Genomic DNA, 23923 nt, shown 5'->3' on the forward strand with positions numbered 1-23923 from the left:
CACTAGAGACCACAAGATAATGGCATGGTGCAAGCTGGATGTTCTTCTGAATGTCTGGGCATCCCAGCAGAAATGATAATAATGTAGAGGGAACAGTTTCTAGATCCCACTTGTAAGGTCAGCACCTGTATCATGTTTCAGCTGTTTAGTCTCTCTGCTCTGAGTGACAAGAAAGGAGTACGTAATAGGTCAGATGACAGAGTGTTGCAAAAGCAGCACCTGAGGACACTTTAGGGCAGAGAGCATGTCCTTTCTGGAGTTGCGAAAGAAACAGAAGCATCAAAGTTTCTTCATGGGATTCATCTCATACCTACCATGTGAGTGTTGCTTCTGTAGCATCTTCATCTGAGCCAGGTATCCTGGGGTCCCTTTTTGCCTCATAAATAGCCCAAAAAGTGAAGTTTGGGGTATAGTTCATCTCATCCTAAAGTGGACCTTGTTCAGACAAATCTTCCTACCTGTCATGGACTGTCCCACCTCTTGTGCAGCCATAAGCACAAAGCGAAGGAGCTGTTTCAGTCCTACTCCCCAGCAGCTCCTGCATACAGGGTCCAGGACATGCAGGCCTTTGGGCAGGTCGTGTTCAGACGCCACAAGCAAAGGATCCATGAAGGACCCAAGGAGCAGGTGCCTGACATGGCCTTGAATTAGTAACTGGGTATCTTTTGGGAGGGTTTGTACAGACCAGAACAAGCAAGAGGGTGCCATGTTCCAAATGGAAGGTGTACCAGCAAAGGAGTGCTGTGGTAGATTCCATATTTGACCCCACATTATCTCATACATTGAGAAGACAAGGCAGATGGAGCAGAAAGGTCAAGAATATTCCTTCTTACTTTAAGAGACCACCTTGGACAGTCCTCTTTCTGGATGTCACTGTGCAGTTACAATGACTTGCAAAGCCCCTGATGTTACAAACACTCTCACTCCCCAACACATCTTGCCCTCAGGGTTGCGACAGATCTGCCTAGGGACCACACAGCTGCAATTAGCAATTGTAACCAGCCACTACCAGACACGGATGGATGTGGTGGTCCTCCCCCTGGTCCACTGTGATGAAACAGCAGTTTTTCCAGCAGAACCGAATGGGGAATCTCATGGGCCACAGGCCAGTTATTATTTCTTTCAGCTGCAATCTACGAGCAGGGGAAAAATTGACTTGGGACAGAGGAGAGGGGAGGGGGCAGAATTGTGCTCATTCCTTCTTACTTTCTTGATGCTCTGATAAGCCCTAGGGGAGCCAAGGGAGAGGAGATGGACATCAGTCCATCATATCCACAGGTCTGGCTATCTCAGCATCTGTGACTAAAGCAGATCATGCAGGCAGTGATGCCAGGAGGGTATGGGATATCTAACTAACATGCTGGTGTCCATCTGAGACCTGGACATGTGGTCAGGGGAAACCTGAGCACCTTTCCTTACATTCTTAAAGTGTATGCCACAGAGAAATCAGGACATAAACCGCACTGACCACCCTGGTTTTATTCCCACTGACCACAGAGGGGTGGTGGGCACACAGCTCACCTGCAGGTCCCAGAAGGTAAGTGAGGAATATCCCACCCTGGTTTCTTTTTCTGCCAGTGACTCATTTCTCTGTGCTTTAGTTTCCTATACCTCTAAAATGGGGGTTATGATGTTGACCTCCTTCATCCAGTGCTTGGAGATCAACTGATGAGAAGAGTTGTTGGTAGTTCCTGCTTGATGGCTATGCAGAAGGTTAGCCAGTGAGACTTCAGCATTCAGATACATGGCCATGTGGCCCTTTCCAGCTAATTGGTTAATACTTCTCACTTTGTTGGTGTCAGTCATTTAATCCTTCAAAACCCAGGCACTGGGCCAACGGCAGAGTCGTGCCTTTCTTAGTCCTTTGAGAAGCATCAGAAGCCCATGTCTACCATCCACTCTGCTCCACAGTGGCCACAGTGCTCATCATTGTCAGCTTCTCTGGCTTCTGCACATGGAAATGTCCTAAAATAGCAGTTCTAATCAGCTGATGTTCTTCGTGCTGCTCACAGAAATGTTCCCCATCTCAACATCCCCATCCCAGCCTGCCTTAGGACCACTGTGTAAAACAACCCCATCCCAGAAAACAAACTGTTCCTCTCCAAGACGTGCAGGTCACCTCTCAAGAACTTTAGGGCTTCACTACCCTAAACTCCATCTTGGAAATACCTCTTTGTAGTCATCCATTAGCTGGCATGGGGGCTGGAAATCAGGAAAGGCACATTGCCATCACTTGACTACCATGATGTAGTGCTGCATGATGGGGAGATGGTCACTGTAGTGACTCTGCTTTCAGGACTGGGCCACAATGGAGGTGACAGGGAAACAATGTGTCCAGCATGGCTAGGACTGGAGCACAAGACATAAGATGAGGGGTCAAGAGCTAGGTTTGGTCACCAGGAGAAGAGCAGGCAAAAAGGAGATCATAGTGCCATCTTCATCTTCTTAATGGGAGAGTGGAGGAAGGACAGAGGCAGACTCATCTCAGAGGTGCACAGTAGAAGGATAAGAGACAAAAGGGACAAGCTGGAACACAGGAAATCCTAACTGATAAGAATTTTTTTCCCCGTGAGGGTGCTTAAATCATGAAGCAGGGTGCCAAAGAGGCTGGGGGGGGTCTCTTCCCTTTGGAGACAGTCTGAACTCAACTAGTCAAGGTTATGACCCATTTTGGCCCTGTTTGGGGTGAGCGGTTGGACTGGGTGACCTGCAGAGGTGCCCTCTGACCTAGGTCGTTCTGTGACTGTATGACACTGCAGACAGTCAAGGCATGAAACAGAACACATATGAGGGTCACTCATAGACCTCCACTTTGTGCCCATCAGCAGAAAATAATGCTGACCCTCTCCTGGATCTCATACCTCTGTGCCTTCTCACACCTCTGTACCTTTCCTTCTTATTTGGACCACTGCTGGTTTCTGCAGCCCATGACCTTCACTTCACACTTGCCAGCATCCCACACACAATAGCATATTTCTACAATTGATCCTGTAATCCTTCCTTCATCTTGACCAGATCTGGAGGGGCGGGGGGTGGAGTGTCCCCTCACCACACATCTCGGTTCATGTCCTTGTCTGCATGGGAATGATGGCTCCAGAGAGACCTCATTGTCTCCAGACAGACCACCTTCTGTCATTCTCTGGCTAAATTAAGTGTTTGGAAAATGGCTCCTTGTCCTTCCCAGGATTTTTTTGCCAAGCTGTGAGTCTCTCCTGTTTCCTTTGGGAAAGCCAAAATTTTTCTTACATGTGGGACATTCAAGAGCTTCCAAAACTTTTTTTCCCCTGGCATCCTCGCAGACTGCAGCTTCTAATCCCAGTTTGGCCATTGGTCTTCCCAATTATTCTCCCTACCAGCTCCAACAGACATCAGTTCTCACCCTTGAACACAGATGAGGTTAAGGAATAAATACTCAGGAAAAAACTTTCCCAAAATGTTCTTTTGTATTGACATATATTAGATCCACTTAGCCCCTGGGGTTAGTCCCAGCTTAGTCTCTTAGATTTCTGGGGTGAATCTCACCAGGCAGACATACAGGCAAGGTGAAGGAAGGAACAGGGGGTTTCTCCACAGGGTAATTAAATCCTGGAGCCACCTTAGAAGTGTGATTCACCCTGGGCTACCCATACCTCATGTTTCCAAAGGGCTTGGACAGAGAGGACACAGCCCATCAGTCCTTATTGGCACTTTCCCAGTCCCCCCAGTTTCATGACAAGAGGACTGGAAAGGAGCAGGTGACTTTGCCAATTGTCCTGGCACCCATGTCCCCCAGGGAATCCCATCAAACATAGAAGTCCAGCCTCCCTTCCCTCACCCACCAGTACCAACAGGCTCAGAACTGGCTCAGGAGAAGGACTTGGTCCCTCTGCTCTGCTCTCCTGCCTCCACCTGCCACCATTCCTGCTCCTACCCCACTGCAGAGGAATCAGGGAAACTCCCCATCACCACTGACTCAGCTCTCTGGCTGCATCCTGCCTTGGTGCCCCCCTGCTAGTCTGTGACCCCCTCTTGTGTTACCGTGCTGGCAGCGAGTGGGTGCTACTGAGCATCCTGCACCAAGGGGAAGGTAATGTCCCTCTTGTCTTGCTCCTTCCTCCTCCTCCCAGGTAAACCAGAGTCCCATGCAGAAATGAGATCTGCTCCTCTCTCCTTTCTTCCCCTTTTCTCTCCTCCCCTCTCTATCACACCAGTTGTTTCATCCTTTGAGAACTCTCTGCTTCTCCCTATGGGACCCACTTTAAAAAACAAGGGGGAGGGAGAGCTGGGGGGGAGAAGGAAAGAAAACTCCATTGTCTTGTCAAAGGGAATAAGTGAAAAGTTGCAAGTGTCGCTCTGCAGGTTTTGGCTCCTGTGTGTTCTCCTTTCAAACCCTGCCAGCCTCAGGGGCTGTCATTTTGCCTTCATCTCAACGGATCGACCCGTGGTTTCCCACCGCTTCCCCTCCCCAGCATCACTAAGCGTGGAGCTGCCAGGCTTTTCATGGCCACCGCCAGCTTGATCCTATTGACAGGTCTCTTCTCTTTGCTTCCCTTTCAAAGGGGGGCTCAGAGTCCCTTCCTTCCTCCCTTTTCCCTTCCTCCCCTCCCTCCCTTTCTTTTCTCTATTTTTCTTCTTCTCAGAGGTGCACTGCCGAGGTGCTGCTGTGCAATGACTTGACAAGGCCACACGCAGCGGAGCTGGGGCCCAATTATAAACCCCTCTTTAAGAGCGGCCTTCATTTAGAGAGCAAGATAGGAGCTGTCGGAATATTAACGAGCTCTTTGCCGGTGGCGCGGCATCCAGCAGCGGCACGGCATCCAGCAGCAGCACAGAGGGGCTGCACAGTAGCGTCAGGGAGGTGTGCGGAGTGGAGGGGTGCATGCATCAGACCAGGTTGATGCCCTGGGTAAAAGTTTCCAGGGTCTGAGATGGTGGTGTGCAACTGGTGTGCAGGCATGGCATTGGCTAAACCAGCTTAACCCAGCCAGGCTGGATGGATTTGTCTATGGGGCCACCGTGGAGGTGTCACCCTCCTTCCACCAGCCATCACCCACCCGTGGGGAAGTCTTATGGTCAGAGCAGGCAAGAGCAGTTCTATTACCAGCTCTGAAGGTGGCCTTGGGGCTTGTCCCCTCAGTGGCACAGGGCTTCACAGGGTGCCTACCACCACCTTTCCTCATCCCTGCAGCAGGGAGGGGATTTTTTGGACAATCAGCAGCAAAGTGGTTGTGTGGTCTTCCATGACTGGCATTCATCCAGCATTGTTGTGGGTGATTGCAAGGATTGGTCCCAAAGCCAATTAAGGCCTCAAAGGAGAATGAGACAGCAGATGAGTCTGGAAAGATCTCTTCTGTCCCCTGGAGGGACTTATGGGTGCCCAACCACAGGGTGCCCAACTACAGCACAACCATGCTGGCAAACATGTGGCCAAAGGAGAGCACATACAGGCAACTGTCTGTCAACATACACAGATACATTCAAATGCATTCAAATGGCAGGCATGTTCACAAGCACACTCAAGCCTGCACATGCCTGAGTACATACTCATAGATCGCACACACAGCTACAGCCCTGACGAGCACACGCACACAAGTGTGTCTATGCATCTACACAGACATAGAAATCCAGACAAGTGAGCACTCATGTGGCTCCTCCCCAGCTTGAGCAAACAGGCTCACACATACACATGCGGAGCACGGCACATATGCTCATTCACAAGTATGCACTAAGCCCTACAAAAGGTCCCAAGTCACATCCATGACCCACTGTCCATCTAAAAAGTCCCTTTTGTCCTTCCCACAATGCTAAGACACCTGTGGGTTACAAGGATTGTGGGGATGCAGGGGACTGTCTACTGGGATCCACCCAAGTCATTTTACTCAAATCTTTACCTGGAGGCCTCCACCCAAAGATTAATCTGATCCCCTGGGACAAGGAGGTGACTGTGGAGAAGAGGTCATGTGGGGAGAAGGTGCAGAAACCCACCACTGAATGAAGGTACCTAGAAGGCAGGCAGGAGAATGGTGTGTAGGTAAACTGGCCCACGGGGACAGGGGGAGAAGTTGTATGTGTATGTGTCTGAGTTTGTGCATGTGCTGGTTGGACTCCAAACTGCCCCGTTGGTGGTCACAGGCCTCAAGGGGCTAGGAGGTCCTGTAGTCTCCTTCCATACGTAGCTCAAGACATCCTGCTTTACCAGATGTGAAGACACTGGATGTTGTCATACAGCCTAGTACACCTTCTCTGCAGCCAGAGTGCACTCATGGCTTGTGCTGAAGCCCCCTGTCCCCATGACCACTGGGACGTCTCCCACTGCTCCCCAGCCATTCAATTTGGTCACATTTTGGCCCAGAAAGATTTTGTTTCAGGGATGTAGCATTTCCAGATGGTGCCCACTAGCTCTGCTCACCCATGTCCAGCTGTCAGCCGAGTCCTAGCCAAAGGCTGCATTGCAGCCTGTCAAATAGCCTTGCACACTTCTGCTTACGCTGCTGTATTAGGCAGGGAATGGAGCCCTTGAAACTTCTGCAGTGTCTGTAGATGGGGGAAAAAAATGGCTTTATTTAAATCGGGCTTTCACAATAATCCTCAAGAGCCTTATGGGTGATGCCACAGAATCTGCTTTGAAGATTAGGCCCTGGTAGGGTCAAGGAGTGCCTAGCACATGAGCTGAGCACCTTCCTGGGGTCCGTGTAGCCAAGTCAGGCCGTATAAGACCTGGATCTTGCACACAGCTTCCAGTAAGCCCTCACAACTAGTGAGACCTTGCATTCATTGCTGCATGTCTGTTGGATCCAATGAGTCCTGCCAACAACGCATGCATAAGCTGTGTCACTGTGGCATCCCTCCTAGGGTATGTACGTATCAGGGTCTGGCTTAGGTTTAGGGGAGTACCAGGGGTTTTAGCCCTTTCTATTCCCACCACATATGACCCACTTTTGTCCAGTTAAATCCAGGAGGTGCCAGCCTATGTGTGTGATCTTGCACCCACGTCCATGGCTACATGTGGTGGTGCCATGTAAGCAGGGTCCTGTTCATATAACTACCTTCTTTTACCACACAGCATGTACACCAAGCCTGCCAAACCTCTCCCCATGGTGCAGCTCCTACACAAAGGTCCTCATGGGACCCAGCGTCCTGGGATCCACAGCTGCCTTGCAGTAGTGTCAAGGTAACTGGTCACTGGTGTGACCCCTGTTGAACACCCTGATAGGCAGAGACCCTTACTCCACTTCTTTGCATTGCAGCTTTCCCTCCTGCTACCTCTCAGCACACACAGGACCTCCTGAGGTCTCTTCCAACCTGAATTATCCCATGATCCACATTTTCCTTCCTTGCCTTGGGACTACAAAAGCTCACAAAGCAGATGCTGAAAAAACCACACACAACCCCTTCCCAAGTCATTTAGGGCAGGAGATGAGGACAGAAGGGGTAGAGAGAGACATAACACACAGGAGCTGGCCCATGTGTAACTGTGCTGGTGCAAAACCCTTGAAAGCAGAGACCTCTTGATTTGCTGTGTGAATCAGCTGCTAGGAGGGTAGAGGTACCCACCCCGGTGAGCTTTGGCTTGACTCCTGGTTTGGGACCAGTTTCACAAGTGAAAGAATCCATTTCTGGGAATCATCTTGCCCCTGGGCACATCTGCAGCTGGCACCCCAGGCCAGGCAGTCTTTTTTTCCCTCTGTCAGTTTGATGCACTCCTGATCCCTTAATTTAGGACCTGGCAGGGTCCCTTAGACATCTCCTCAGCCTTGACCCTCCACAACTCCCTTTCCAGCCACCCTCCCCCTCACCGCCCCCTCCCTCTGCAGGGTACCTCTGCAGAAAGAGAAAAGGACGAAAACCCATGCAAGATCCTTGCTAGCAATAGCCAGAGCTACAATCCACCATAGAGCCTCAGTAGCAACAGCCTCAGTGGAAAGAAACGCAATACCATCGCTAACAGCAAACATGCCTAAAATGAATGTGAAATTTTCTTCAGCAACAGGGAGAGCTAAAATCCAATGAGAAGAATCAAGAAAGTCTGCAGAGCACCAAGGCCCCAAGTACTGGAAGTTCATAAGACTAATGAGTACATTGCAGCAGAATTTAATAACCAGGTATATATGGAATGGCAGGGTATGGTGAGACAGATAATGCTTTTATCAGACGTTTGGCAGGGAAAACAGGTGGATTTTCAGAACATGAGTGCTTCCTCATATCTGCAGGAGAGGAAGAAATTGTCAGGCCGGCAAAAAATTGCATTGAGCACAGTGGATTTATGTTGGTCAGCTGGACAGTCTGAGAGGAAAAGGCAGCTGTACATGCAGATCAGAGGGGCTATTAGTCCCTTGAGACAGAGGGAGGAAAGCAGTGCACATGGACCCCATGGATCACTATGGAGTTAGCACCCGAGGAGGTGTGGGAAAACTGTAGGGCAGCATTAAACCCGTGGTCACAAATCTCTAATACCTGGTACAGAGCAGCTCTGGATCCTGAATTTCTCTGTGATGAAAGTGTGTAACAGCTCTGCCTTGAGAATCAGGACCGAGAGATCAGAGGCTGTTGGGAAGTGTTTACCTGCTGGGAACTTATCAGGCACCATTGCTCCAGTCCACGGCAATCATCTGGTCTAACTGGATTTGTTTCCAAAAGGACAGCCAATGCATTATTTTGGGGACAGTGTGTTGCATCCTTGGACAGGCACAGCTTCTGAGTGGGAAGTTGAGCTGCTGGAGGCTGGAGGATTTAATACTTCTTACCTTTGCACAGGGTAGGGAAAATCATTCTGCAGCCTGGGGATAGGTGGCTTCCACAGGGACATGTGCTCCTACATGACCCCTTTACTCAGCCTGCAGCAGCCACTACAAGAGCAGCTGGGGACCCACATCATCCCTTGTAATGCAGTAGCTCTTGTGGTAGACTAAACTAGACTAGGATGGAATAGACGAGACTAGAACAGAATAGAATAATATGGTCCCAAAAGCAAACAGGAAAGGTCTAAGAAGTTCAAAAAGTGAAACTTTTAATGTCTTTATTAATTCTCCTATTAATAGTAGATAATAGCTAATAATATTAACCGAAAAAAAATATAGAGAAGGGGTGGTGCCTCCTGCACTGTAAACATGTATGAGCAGCCTCTCCAGAAGCTATTTCTTCTACCCCACCACTTCATCCCTGTTAAATTCAGCCAGGCTTTTCCACAAGCACATCTGAATTCTCCACTGGGAGTGCTTAGATTCTCTGCCTGACTTGAAGGATCCACTTCACCTCATCCGATGGATTTCAAGAGCAAACATCATGGATGAGTGCCTACTGCACAGCTATGTTTCCCACCCCAAAAGCCCCCCTGAACTTCTCAGGAGCCTGCAGCACCCTCTGTTACTGCAACAGTGTGATGTGTGGCTCCAGGTCATGAACACCCCCAAGGATGCTCTGTGCTGGGCACAGCCACCCAGCCAGCCCCAAAATCCATGAGGCACCCCTCTGCCCATGCTGCCAGCACATTTAGAGCTCTGCACAGAGGCTGAAAGCCAGCCTCCAGCTGGGCTAATGGCATTCAGCAATTGCCTGCCAACAGGAGAGACTGCAAGGAAGCAGGAAAAGGCACTTATCTACATGTCAGATGGATTCACCCCACCAGTTCCTGCAGGAGTACCAGTCCTCTCCATGCATGCTGGGAAACAGGCTTTCCCCCTAAAGTATTGCAAACTCCTTGGTGCATGCAGGTGTTACATGAGTCACTTCTGTGGGAAACAGAGCTGGCATGTATCTACTGCCCAAGGCTGGTCTCAGGGCAGGGAAGGAGGTTGTAAACCGACAGGTGATTCAAGGTCTTGCTGTGAGTTAGTTGTGCAAAAGTCTCCATCAGGGACCCCTGGGTAGGTGTTCCTCTGGATATCTCAGGGTGACAGTGTCTGGCCCCAAATTACAATTACACAGCAAATGCACACTCAGGGACTCATCCTTGGCAGCAGAGAACCAGAAAGGTTTGACACCCAGAAAGGCTGGAAAGGAAAGAGGAGATAGGATCCAAACAATATCCACAGGGAGCATAGAGTAGGAACCAGCTGATGATGCAAGGTGGAGCAGGATTTCCAAAATACCCACATGGAGGGTTGTGCTTAACTCACAGGGCCAGACAGTCCTGTGCAGGCTTTTTAATCCAATTCGGACTATGGTGCTGTTGTCACCAGTTCCCACCCAGCGAAGCCACCAGATAGCCCAGTGAAGGTAGCTAGCTGGTGGCTGGGGCAGGCACAGCGCTTGCCGGACCTTCTTAGTGCTGCTCAGGGCCATGGGCCATTGAAATATTAAGGGAGCAAGGTATGATGCCGTGGCATGTTACACTCTTGGCATTGCTGCCTGGGACTGCTGACGTAGCATGATGACAGATTTCACCCACTGCTAACCGAGTTCAGCAGCTTTGGGTCAGTAAAGCTCCCCCTTCAGAAAAGGACCGAGTCAGGAGACCAGAGGGAGTCCAGCCCTTCTTACCTCCTTTTCTGGAGGTACATCACCAGGGCTGTTAAATCCAAGTGCCTTAATACCTTCATTTGCTAACTAGTCAGAGAGACATTTGCAATGAGCCAAAGCTTCTGTCAGCATGTTTTGGAAACCGGTGGCCATTGATGGTGGGATTGCCTGGGATCGCCTGGGATGGGGCACACAGAGGGGATGCACCACTCAAAGCTTCAAGACAGCATCTCTCCTCTGCCCATCCACACGCTCCAGAGAAGCAGGGAGGGAGAGAGAGACCAGCAGCCCCAGCCCCGCCAGCTCAGCACTTTTGTGTTTTTCTTGTCAGGGGAAAAAAAAAAAAAGAAAAAAGCTCCCCTTTTTGTTTTGTTTCCTTTTTTGTTTGCTAATTTATTGTTTTGTCCTGAGCTCATGCTTCTTGAAATCCCTTGTTCTTGATGCTCATTAAAATATTTTCGGCATGCACGGGCTCAGTTAGTTGCTGCTATGCTTTTTTTGTATTTATTTTTCTTTCCTCCCCAACCCCCCCCACCACACAACCCCGCGGTCAAAACGTCCCTGTGTTTTCCATGCGCTTATTACCCAGAGAATCAAGGCTCCTTAGCAATTTGCGAGTCACTCCAAAGCAATCAATTATGCATCAAATGACTTTTTGATTCTTTACCTTGTGAGAGGAGAGATGGAAGAAGAGGCTGTCTTTTTATTCTTTTCCCCTCCTCTATATTATTATTTTTATTATTATTCCCCCCTCTCTCTTCTTGTCTCTCTCTCCCTTTCTGTGCTTGAACAGGTCTGCCTGCTGGCATTGGTATTATGACATGATCAAATGGCTTGCTCTTAATTGGCAACAGCTCCAAGATGGAAAGAAGACAGAAAGATTAAAAAGAAAAGACCACAGGAATTTGAGCCCTTGTGTATGGCTCTAGCAGCCTGTTGTGGTGTCAGGTGAGATGGGAGGACAGAGCTGAGCCTAAGAGGACTTAGGCACTTTGGTGTAAGGGTGAGTAGGCAGCTGGATGGGGACAAGAAGATGAGGACAGCCACAAGCATGATAGAAAAAGGAGAGGGGTCACTCATGATGCTGCAGAAAGAAGGGTCTATGTGCAGAGCACTCTTTTCCCCATCCTGAGCTGGGCCAGCTTCACCTGCACCCATGAGTTAAGAGAGGGCAAGTGACCTAGGGACAACACACCTACAGCAGCAATGCCAGGATATGTTCTCCAAAGTCAGCTGTAAGAAGCTTAGACATGGGACCAAATCACCTGAAGAGGTTGTGGAGTCTCCATCCTCAGAGATATGCAGTCCCCATCGTTTACCTCCCCCAAGACTCAATCCCTGAGTTTAGCATGTTCTCCAGCCAGCATCCCCCCAAAACATCAACCTTTGGGTGTCAGCAAAGACTTCTTATTTAACTCTCAAATCTGACTCCCTGTTGCCACCAGCAGACATCTACCACCGAAACGTCCTCTGTGTCCAGGAGACAGGGCATGCACTGGAAGGTGCAGAGGTCAAAGCCAGTGGGGTTTTCCAGTGTGTAAACTCTTGTGTCCCTCCTTCAGTTTAAAAGCTGCTATGCCTCAGTGACAAAGACATCCAAGGACTCATCTTCAGGCAGGGCTGCAGTACAAGAGTCGCAGGAGGGAAGAGGCAGAAATGGTATCTAACACATCTCAAAGAGTTTATCCAGCAAGGTGCACAGTCCTGGACTACCCAAGGTCCCAGGCAAGATTTATCTGTGTCCTGCTCTAAAGCCATGGAGGGAAAGCTGCCCATGTCACAGCCACCAGCCCTGCTCTGTGCCAGCACCATCAGCAGGTGACAGTATTTTACCTGCAGACCCTGAGACTGCTGATGACCCTGTGCCTGTCCCTCCCTAGCAGACAGCAGGAGCCACATCCTTGACCCTTTTTCCTTTGCAGTCGTATCCCTGGATCTGTTTGTCCTAATTTGTGGCACTGGCCTGTGCCACGCTGAGTGCAAGTGTCTCCCCTCTGAGTGGGAGGCTTCTACAAGTGGGTTAAAACAGACACATAGGAAAATATATGGTTTAGAGTGGCTGAAACAACTGTCCATCTTCTCTCTATCCTTCCAGATCCAGCCTTATGCCTTTTGTATGATAGAGGTGATCATACTGGAATTATGTATTTGCCAGGACATAAGAGCTGCTTATACGCCTAATAAAAAATAAATTAAATTAAATTAAAATTAAAAAAAAATGAAAGAAAGCCAACAAAAGAAAACAAACTAAAAAAAAATCCCAACAAAACAAAGAAATGAAACAAACCCCCTAAAATGCAAACAGAAAAGCAGGTTGTGTTAGCTCGTGTTTTACCTCTAGGCTTTCCCATCACAACCCAAAATGTATTGAAATGTGGTGTGCGCTGAACTTAGGGTTTTCCTCAAGTTAGTAAATGTGATTTAAAAATACCCTCCTCCTCTCCTTTTGAAGATGAGGCTTACAGAAGAGACAAGCATCACCTAGCTCTCTGCTCTTTACAAGTGCTAGCTGTACAGCTTCTTACCACCCCTTAAATGACCTGATGGGTACGACAAATACTGTCCCCTCCCCCATGGCCCCAAACATCCCTGAGGGTGTGCCCCACAGCAAAAGCCTCCATTGCCCATCTATTTCTCTGGCTTCCCAATCAAGACAGTAACAAGCCCCTCCCCCCCCCATCACACCCCCAACACACCTCCCACCCCCCCACACACTCCCCCACACCCCTCCCCCGCAGAGATGGTGCCTCAGGCTATGGATGTCCTTTGTAGTACACAATAAGGATCTGACTTGGATATGCTGCCTCCATCAGCATCCCTTTCAGCAATGACAGCCAGCTGCACCCTGGGTTACGTTTGCAAGAGCTCAGCCAGCAAGGGAAGTCATTAGTCCCCTCAGTGTGGCCTTTAGGGGGACACATCTGAAGTACTGTGTTCAACTTCAGGGCCCTGGTACAAGAGACACGCTGACAAACTAAAGCAAGTCCAGTGAGGGACACCTAGATGGGCTGGGGAGCGGAGCACATGGAGTACAGGCAGTGGCTTACTGGGCTGGAAAGAGGAAGGTGAAAGGAGGACCTAGGTGCAGCCTTCACTACACAAGAGGTGTTCATAAAGAAGATGAAGTCAGACTCTTCTCAGAGGTACACAGCAAAAGGACAAGTGGTGCCAATCACAAGCTGCAGAAAGGGAAAATTTTCAACCTGAAGGTGGTCAGACCCTGGAGGAGGGTCCCTGAGGCTCTAAAATCTCCATCCTCCACTAGACAAGATCCTGAGTAACCTGATCTAACTTTTCAGTTGGCCACTCTTTCAGCAAGGAGTGTTCAGCCTCTCCGCTAGCACTCTAACCTAAATTATTCTGTGGCTCTCTGATGTGCCACCAGCTGGGCAGATCCCACTCAGGCTACAGTCAGGCTCTATCCTGCTGTCCCACAGAAAGGCGCTACGCAGCATTCTATTCCTCCCATCCCTCCCACTTGATTTGGAGGAAAGGGGATTGTACGTACTGCGAGAGAGCTGGGAAGAAGCCTCCGTAGGAAATCAGAGGAATAAGAGTAGAAGAGCCAGATGTATGGAAACCTCCAGCTTACAGCAAAAGGTCTTTGAAGTAAACGGGGAGAAAACACTCGTGCTGCACCACGTTCAGAGGTAGTTCTGAGTGTTGGAAGACTGGGGGCACCATCGGGCTGGGCTGTCCCTGGGCCTCAGCCATTTTGGCAAAGCACAGGGTTCACAGCAGCCAACCTGCATCCCCTGCACCACATCAGTAACTCCGGGATGACGCAGGGCTCAGGACAGAGCCAGCAGAGCGTCCCTTGGCAGGCATAAATAGAAAGGAAGCGGCAGACGGAAGGGATCACAAGCCACAGCTACTATAAGCATAATGTGTGCAACACCCAGATGCTCTCTCTCGGGGACTACAGCATCCAAAGAGGCAGGCTGAAGGATTAGCTGGCTGGTGAAATCTGTGGGTGATCAGGATGGGGCTAGGTCAAGTGAAGAGAGCAATAGCAAAATCCAGCATGCAAGCCAGCAAGTTCTTTACAAGGGACTGTCCAGTCCAACACCAAGGGCCACACTGAGGACATGTTAAGGAGAACATGTCCATGGTTTTATGATGGCGTCACACAAGAGGATTTCAATATCCCATAAGATCTGCAGTAGTCTCTGGCTGAGTGAATGCTGGCCTAACATGTCGTACACTTGCCATTGTTTCCAAGGCGAAGATGCAATCAGGTCTTGGCTAAAATCAGGCAGCGCAGAAAAGATCTGAGCACAAATCCCTTGACTGGATGTATCTGGCTCTTCGGGGTAGTCAGTGAGAAATTAGACCCTTGGGAACAACCTGCTAAGTGGAGTGAGACAAAGAGGAAAACAATGAGTGTCAACAGAGGGGTCCGCATGCAGAGATGAATCCCCTAGCTGTAGATGTCTATGGTGCAGACACCTCAGTTCATACCCTCTGTATATACTCTCCATGCAGTCAATATGGAGATAGAAGCATTTTTAGGGAACGATTAATCCCACCCAAAGGATACATCTTAAATAGATTAAACAAATGACTCCTGGCAGGAATTTTTTTCTCTCCAGTGATGATGAATTTCAGGTATCTAGCTCAGGTGGCAGTACCTACATGCTGAATGATGTGATGGGATTCATCTCGTCTGCCTCTGACTGTCTATGATTTAGGGACTATACCTGAGCAAATCAACTTTAATTCTGTTTAATCAATGGAGAATTAGATAACACAGTCAATAGTCTGGCATACAACACTTGTAATCCTCAAATAGACACCTACCTTTGGTAAATGTACATGTACCCTAAACTCCACTCACTGCATTGATCAGCTCTCCACCAGCTATACAGGGATGTAGACCTCCTAGTTCATCTGTCCAGTAGAAACGTAAAATAGAATGAATGCCACTCAAGGGACTGAGCCATCCCACCTGCCCAGCAACTGGACAAGCTTCACTCCTGCTCCCTAAGCAGGCAAGTCCCAAGATACACTGCATACCTGACTGGCAGTGTGGGTCCACCAAGATACATGTAAGGGTGTCATCATACGCAGACAGCCAGATGTGTGCCTGAAATTTGGGGGTATATTAGAAGGGATCTGACTCCTATGGCCAGTAGCTGGCATCTGGGAAGGGACAGGCATTTCATTCCCTGGCAGTGAATGAGAATTCCTTGAAGAGAAGGTGGAGCTGAGTTATTCAGCAGGGTATCAGTGTCCCACCCAAGACATCTGGTGAAGTTGCAGTGCTGTCTCAACTAAAAAGCAGCCTTCAGAGAGGTCTTAGATTGTGTTTAAAGTGGTATAAGAGCCTTTTCATTCAAGAATGTGGAAGAGGCAGATTCTCATCCATCATTCTCCATGCACAGAACAGTCGTAAAGCATTGAACTTAGTGTCCAATCAGTTTAGCTCATTAGGAAAGGGTGCACCAAACCCAGGGATGGTAAAAGTAACCATTCCCATGTACAGCAGGACCAAGGTGTATTTCAGGCTGTACAGATTTCTTCAGTGGGAATATCACATTGGAAACAAAAGTTACTTGAAACTGGTATTCAGGGAAAAAAAAAAAGAGGGTTAAAAAAAAAAAAAAGGAATTAGTAATTCCTGCAATTTCCCAGGAATTCCTTGGGCTATTGGGGTGAGCGGCTGAGCCATGCAGAGAGCAGCTGTCCAAACACACATGGTGTGCAACTTTAACTAAGCATGAAGAAGAAACAAGGGCTATGGGGAGAAGTACAGAGAAAGCACATACCACTGCCATCCATATGTCCTGAACTCCCCCCCCCCAGACCTCAAAGCATCAGCAATGGTTAGTGCACAGGAAAAAGGAGAGGATAGGTTGTCACAGTAGTGCAGCTGCAGAGAATCAAGACATAACACTGGAGAAGTCAAGCTCCTGCTACACGGAGTCCAGGGAAGGTGTGCAGGGGAAATTGATTGTTTACTGAACTGCAAAATTTACCACCTCAGGCTGAGTAGTAAGAACCCTCCTGGGACCAATGTTCCTTTTAGTCTGACAAATGCACTTGGAGTTTTCCAATGCTGCCTGAACGAGCATTTGACAAGTCCCAGGTAGATCACATCTCAGCTTTAAAGCTCTGGTTCTGACCACCATGGGGAAGGTAAATGAGAAGTTTAAATAAATTGCAAGACTGGGAGATAAATTAAAACCATTTAGATGAACGCTCTGAAAAACTGGTCAGAAAATTAGCATGAAGCAATGGATGCTCTTAGAAGACCTGCTCCAAACACTGGTGGACAAGAGGAAAAACAGATGGACAGACCGAAATTTTTGACACCCCCCTATCCCACACAAAAGCTGCATTTAGAGAAAGCCATGAGAATATTTGGGAAATCTGGTGCTTGCTGGTCAATACTTCATCTTCACAATGACCCACATTCAAACAGTCAGTAACATTAACCCACTGATGCTTTATCTAAAGAGTGGGTGAAAATTGTACTAGTGTCTGGGGAACCTGAAAACCTCATCTACAGATTGCAAAAGCAAGAGACATTGTCACTACACAGGGATTTTAGATGTGCTCGCTTTGCATGGGTTCTTGTGAGGTACTTGGGAGGGCTGGACTCATCCTGTGCCGCTGGCACAATGATTCTTGTGCATGAAGGCTACAGTAAAACTAACCCATGCAGAGTATTGGGGTGGCTGCCTTCGGAGTTCTTCTATGGGTATTTATCTGTTAAGTGACTCACTGACAGTCACTTCTTAGTGACAAAGTTGTGGACTTAGGCTGATTTTTCAAGTGGCAAACTCAGAAAACATGTTACTTTCCCTCTTGGGGACAAGAAGGAGACTTCTTGGGTACTGAAACAGGGGAAGCTTTCTAGGATGCCCTCACAAAAGGAAAGAAGCAGATTCTTGCTGGCTGTGTGGAGCTTTTCTACACTGCAACACAACTAGCTAGGAATGGAACTGTGAGATGCAGTGCAATCACAGACCATGAGGAAAGCAATGTCCTCTAGCCATGGTCTAGGTTCTAGAGAGCTACAGAAGAATATTTTTTACAGTGAGGTACACAACAAAGACCATCTAGCAGCTTATTAGCTAGCTGACCATGAACTGCAGATGGCCAGACCCTGCTGTGCTTGCCCTGCCCAAACTCAGTTGAACCCTGAAAAAAACCTGTGATCTAAACAGTCCAGAAAGGAAAAGTTAGGGCAATTGCACAAAGCCAAGGAGATTAAGTCTTCTGCATTATTCTGCAGACCTCTGGAGACCATACCTAGCATATCAGCATATCAGCCACAGGACCATCCTTCCCCCCCGCCATGCAGGTAGCAAAGTGCTTGGCGAACAGCACTCCAGGCTTTGCCAACCTGTGCAAGTGAGAGAGGCAAGCTGTCACCCAGCCTCATCATCCTGATGGACAGGAGCTTATATCCCACAGTGGACCCAGGAACCACCAATTCCAGCAGCTTATTCCAAAACAAAGCATGCATTGAGGGGTTAGGTTTCAGTTTTTCCGGCTGTGAGAAGAAGAGGCTGCCAAACAAAATAACACTGACAGCTGTTCCAGGAGTCATGCTCTGCTCAGTGACCTCAGCTTCTTCACAGGGTCTCCTCCCAAGCAGACATTGGCCAGCAGTGCCACCAAGCACCAGGGCAACCATTAGTGACAGCCAGGCCCACATTTGGAGAGACAGAGCATGCAGCCTCCCAGCTGTGAAACATCCTTCCTCCCTCCAACCTATCCTTCGCCCCCCCCCTTCTGCCCTCTCCATGATGCTCTCCCAAGAGTTAGTGCTTCAGGACTGGTTTTGGGGGCCTTTGTGTCACAGTGATTTTCACTAAACTAAAGGCTCTTGGAAGTGTAAAACCGTTCAGAAGGCAGGGTGCAGAAAAGGGCTCTGCAATATTTGGATCACAGGCAGAAGCAGTCCCCTTAAAGGGAATTTTCCTGATGTTGCACACAGACAAAAAGGAAATCCAATGCACTTTGTAAATCCCTCTTTTATCCTCTTCTTCACATCCTGAGCTACTGAGGTGTTGAAATACCAGACGTTGCAGTCCTCTCATCTGCCTCACTCCTGTCTCAAAATGAGCTAATGATGGGCTCATCTCACAGAGATTGCCACCATAGGGGACGTTTGAGGGGTGCCATACTGGGGACTGCTTAGGAACTGCACTGAGCCTTACCAGTTTTCAGGTCCAGCCATCAGACGGTAGCAGTTTCACCCACAGTGGACTGATTCAAATCTACTGAAGCCCTGACACGGTACTGATGCTGTACTCCAGCTGTCCAGCCCAGAGCCCCCTTACGAGAAAAAAAGGTATTCTCACTGTACCCATTGAATCTGCTGAGCATCCATGCTTTTTATTTCCAGCAACTCAATCCAGCTGTCCACACAGATCCCTTTGGATATATCATGAGGTGTCCTGGTTGACCTTCAGTTGCTGGTCTGAAAGAGCTCAGGTTTCCAATGGATCCTAATCCCATGCAAAAAAACTGCATGCTATTGGATACCTCAGATATCAGTAGGCACCATCATTACATAGCTGGATGAAGCCCCTGAGAAATGGGTAATTCCAGAGGAGTTTATCAAAATTAACATTTGAAGGCTACATTGATTCTTCAGCTGGTTGAAGACCATGGCCATCCAGTGCTTTAGTGCTGTTTTATCCAGCATCACGCTGCCTTGCTTTCTTCACATGCTTTCTGTGATGCGAGTTTCCAGTCACTCCTTGATACAATTTTATATGTTGTTTTAACCTACAGTGATTTAGGCAATAGCTACAATGAGTTAGAGAAACAATCCCCAAATCCTTGTGCCTTCCCTCCCCAGTTGAGGCATCCAAGTTAAAGGTCTCCAGCTTGGGACTGATTTGGTTTGGAGATGGGGAGTTCTCACTGAAGGTCTTCAATTAAAGCTTTTTCCATAATTCTCGATCCAAGACAGTTGACGTTACATGACTATTGTGGCCGTGACCTTTAAGAAGTTAGAAACTTAATAGATGTAGTTATCAGGAAAGACCATGGTGATATTATGTTCCTTATACTCCAACTTCCATAAACTTCTCAGGTATGAATTACCCTACAGAGGCAGGTGTGATTACAACATAGACCCTTGTAGCCTATAACTGTCAATCTGAAATTTTTCTTGCAGCAACAGGTGACATGAGGAAAGTCCTTCCAGTTTTGCATGGTGTGGAGAGTAGCCCATGGACTAATAATGCTGTCTAAGCCTCCTTCACTTTCCTCCCAGATTTCTGACTTTCTTGCATACGTGCTTCCCAGCATATATGGCAATTCAGCCTCCATAAGACCAAATTAAACAAGGCCAAGAAGCTAGCAGGAGCCTCACCACCAGAGGCTCAGGCAAGAGACTTTGCACAAGCAGTCACAGCTCTGAGAAAAAGCACGACACATGCCCAGAGGTGGTCATCTAGACGCTCAACTCTTGCAATAGCACATACAATTGCATCACTTGGATGCCCAAACTCCCTGAGCAAAGGTCATCCTTGGGTCATTCATTGCACACATTTAGAGGAACTGGAGAGGTCACCCTCTGCTTGGGTGAACCCTAACCCTTGGAAGCCTGGATAGGGCTAGCTTGCCTGGTTTGCTGGCCATAAATGCACCCCTCTCCCACCACCTCCTCCCCATTTGCCTTCTTGTTCTTTGCAAAGTAGAGAAGTGAACAGATGTTTTTCTGCTTTCCCACCTAGCTTCCCCCTGCCCCCCCCCGCTGGAGCAACCTCACCTCCCAGGGTGGGAAAGCCCCGGAGCAACCTCCTTTGCAACTCTGCAGACTCTGTGTTACCTCACCTGTCACACAAGCTGGTGACAAGGCAAGCAACAACACACAACCCACCAACCACCACCATGAGCCAACAGGGGAGAGGAAGAGGGGGTGGTGGGGGCAAGCAGATGTGCCACAAGTTGCTCCCTGAAAGCATTATTTTGCAGCGGGAGGTGTGAAATGAAGTCTACACCTCCTTCTCCCAGCATAGGTACCATAGCAGCTGCCAATGGCTACAGGCCTACCACAGCAGCCTTGCTATTTCTGTGACATGTCAAACATGCAGTGCTAAGCAATCATTTCTCCTGCCATCTGCCAAGGTGAACATGGTGTGTGGATGTTAGATGAAACAACTTGACAGACTCTCATCCCCCTCCTTTTTTTTTTATTTTTTTTCCTCTTTTTTTCTTTTTGAAGAGAGAGCAGGGAGGGGAGGGAGGAAAAAATACCACATTAGATCAGAAACTTCATCCATCACTACTGTTCTATGGCTATGAGAGCAGGAAGTTTATTTAAAACTGTATTCTCATCCATTTCCAACCAGGATGTAAATAGGACAGGGCAGAGGCCATTCTGCCCTCACAATACTAACAACTTTCTGTGGGATTAAAATGACCCTGTTGGCCCTGGAAATACCACTAGTCCTAGAGGGCATCTGCTGTTGGCCAGCATTGAGTCCTTGTTGAAAAGATATGTCCATTCTTGCCTAGCAAGAGGTCTTTCAAAAGACATGGACAATGAGAAAAGATCTAGGCCTGGGAGCTGCTTTCCCCAGCAAGATAAGATGATAAACACAAAAGCTGATAGGTGTCCTACGTTGCTGCAGGATAAGTTTCCCAGTTCCTACCCTCTGGACTGCACACTGCATGTGTTGCTGTTGGCTGGTGCTGGACAAGCTCAGCAGCAATGAGTGAGCCACTATTCCTTCATTAAAAAGCAAAGTCTTGGAGTGATGAGCAGGAAAGGCTTACATGGCCACACTATGACACATCTTTCAATAAAACATGTCAGAGAGAGATGTCTTCTTGTCCTCTCCTCCACAGTCCCTCGCTGAAGACACACTAGAGACAGAATGACTTGGCAGAAGCTTTTCTTTGCTTTTTCTGAAGGTTCTTTGCAAGGTTTGGGGCAGCTCCAGATCTCCTGTGATTATCCAGCAGACACTTCAAAAAAAAGGCTGCATTTTAGGAATCCCAGTGGATGGTTTACCATGAGAAGCCTACCATATTCCAGCTGTAGAAATTCAGATTCACCTCCATCTTGATTTCTAGGTCTTTAAGGACTTCACATTGTTCTTTCCCAGTGAGACTCTATGACATTTTCAGGTTGAAATGGTTTATTAAAGCTTGGAGAATGGGAAGGGAGGTCAGTAACAGCTGCCAGAGGAATTAGCTGCATCTTCAACTCAAGTGAGGAGTCTCTACCAATGGCTGGAAGGATGCTCTATCACCTTCCTCCTGACTTCTTACCATCCTTCACACCTCTACAAGGCAGAGTCTCCTGAAGAAGGCAGCAAACTGATTCCTAGAAGAGCTGATCATATGGCTGACTCCTCTGAAGAAGGGAAATCCTTCAGCCTGGCTTTGCCTACAGACCCAATTGATGGGACTGCAAGAGGTGAGTCCCTTCTCCATAGTCCACATGAGACTGTGTATAGTTGGAGACATTGAAATGTTAGCTATCAGTTCTCAGCCTCCCATCTCTCTTACCTTATGTCTTCCTTCCCCTCTCCACCTTCTCCAAACACACAAACCTTACAGTTTCCTCATTCTGCCTGTATATTCCTGAGATAAATTAAAGTCCTTCTCACTCTTTGCTGAAACTCCTTGGTTTGGGCATGTTTGATCTTTGGTGTACATTGCACCCAGATTTTACAGTCCAGTTTCCTATTTCTCCCTTCTCCCATACCTCATTATACATCTACTATGCTCTACGTACAGTCTTCTCCAAAGCCTGGCCAAAACCTACCTTTGAATCCTTCTGAAAACCCATCTGTACCAGAACACCAAAACCAAAGTTAATTCCAGCAAGGAAGTGGAGCAACTCTCAATAACCTGGGAAAAGTCGAGTGTCATGTCATAACCCTTGTACAGCATTTAGTACGATACAGATATGACCACAATAATAACGGTTCTAAATTCAATGTATTTTATAAGTGCTTGGCTGTGCCAGTAGGCAACTTATGAGAAAATTAGCAAGGCCTGGGGCTAAGGAATGTATGTCTATGATCTGTTGGCCAGAACAATGAAATCAGTTGTCTACTGAATTTTTTTAAATGCTATAACTATGGAATTAGGACAGTTTCTACAGGCTCACTAGAAACTCTTCAACTCCAAATGTTCTTTAGGTGTAGTGATCAAACAAATACTAATCTCAGTTAGTGCTAACTATGTTTCAAACTTGAACCAGTAACACCAGCCTACCACCACTGATGCATGTCCTTTCCAGAGCAGCCTGGCCTGGCCTTTAGCAATATTGAGAGACCATAGGTTTCTCTGCTTCCCCAGCACTCATCTTGGAGTTCATGGTGGTATCTAGGCCTCTTGTTTGCCCTGATCAGGGACTTGCAGACACTTTTACAAAAACTTCCCTGAACTGGGAAAAGCAGACACTGTCTTAGAAGGGAAGGACACTAGAGGAAGTTCATAGGGAAGCTTCCTTCTTTTCTGGCTCTGCCTTCAGTTATGAGACCTGCTGTTGGCACATGACTCACAATCCCAGTGAACAGTATGCATTTTAGAGGACACAGTGGGCAAAAGTAGGCATTGGCTAGAAAAAATGCAGCTTCCCATGGCAAATGATGAACCACAACCATCCACACCTTTTTTGTGTGAGCTTTTTTTGGTGCAGTAGCACAAAACAACCCTTAAGTTTCGTTTCAAAGGAAACTGGAAAATGTACCTCACGAGAAAAAAAAAAAAAAAAAAAAAGCTATCAACGTCAATGAGGTACATTTGGGATTTATCATTCATATCATTCATGCTCACTCGTTCCCATGCAGAATCCAACTGAGAAGAGAAATAAAATTTGTCATGTTCAATCTGTGGGTAAGGATGAGGAAGGAATGTAAAAATTTAAAAGTCTCCAAAGGCTGAACACTTAAATAAATAGATAAATTATGCTTTCCACAGGTTTTGATGAATATATGCAAATATATAGTTCCTATATATCTATATGCTTTTATAGAATGAAAGGAAGATTAATTTTTTTTGGTGGGGTAGTTAACCATCAGAACCTATTTCCTAAAGCAGTGGAAGAACAGATCACCTGTGTATCTTGAGAACATACCTGAATGCTTTCTGAAAGGTGCATACTAGTTCAAACTGTTTCTGGATGCTGGGTTGTCAACTAAGTGATTCTGTCAGATTGCTTAATGGACCCATTCTGTCCTGAATATCTCTGGGCCAGGCACTTCTCAGGTGCCACTCATGATCACCGAACTATGTTACCCCAGCTGATGAACCACTCAGAGGACTGTGACCCCTTTATGAACAGGATAATTCAGTACGCCCAGCCAGGTGCTGACTCATGGCTTCTCAATATTCACCTAAACTTTTGCAACCCCATTTGATCTTCAAGAGTTGTACATACCCATAGGTACCTGCCTCAGGAGTTCTTGTACCTTCTGCTGTTACATGAGACCAAAAACAAAGGAAAAGGCCAGACAACCACTGCTTGGAAAGGACAAGAAATAAGAGTAAATTTAGTCTG

Source organism: Falco rusticolus, chromosome 3, assembly GCF_015220075.1.
Source record: "Falco rusticolus isolate bFalRus1 chromosome 3, bFalRus1.pri, whole genome shotgun sequence".
In the NCBI taxonomy this organism is placed as follows: domain Eukaryota; kingdom Metazoa; phylum Chordata; class Aves; order Falconiformes; family Falconidae; genus Falco; species Falco rusticolus.